We start from the raw sequence: 386 nt of genomic DNA, 5'->3' as shown, positions 1-386 counted from the left end.
CCGCACACACCAGCGCTTCAGCCCCGGCCGGGGCTGGGGGGGCTGCCCAGGAGGCCCTTGGTGCGGAGCATCCCCTGCAGGTGAGTGCCTGGGAGCTTAACGGGGTGAGCTCCCTCTAGCAGCCCTGTTTCCATGCAGCACTTCGGGAGATGGAGCTTTCCTCGCTGGTATCCAAAGCCCCTTCCTGCTGGAGAAATCTGTCTCTGCTGCACAAGGGCAGCTTCAAGATCTTAAGAGTTACTGCAGCTTCACCTTAATAGCGTCATGAACTGTGTTCTCCAGAATAGCCTGAGCTCAGTTAATGTGCTTTATTTGGTTCTGTCAGACAGACAGACTGCAGTGCCCTGCCCAACAGCAGCCCAGGAGCACATCTGCAGCCAGGTTTC

This window comes from Chaetura pelagica, unplaced genomic scaffold, assembly GCF_000747805.2.
Source record: "Chaetura pelagica isolate M959 unplaced genomic scaffold, ChaPel_1.0 scaffold20, whole genome shotgun sequence".
NCBI lineage: Eukaryota > Metazoa > Chordata > Aves > Apodiformes > Apodidae > Chaetura > Chaetura pelagica.
Note: the sequence above shows the minus strand (reverse complement) of the source record.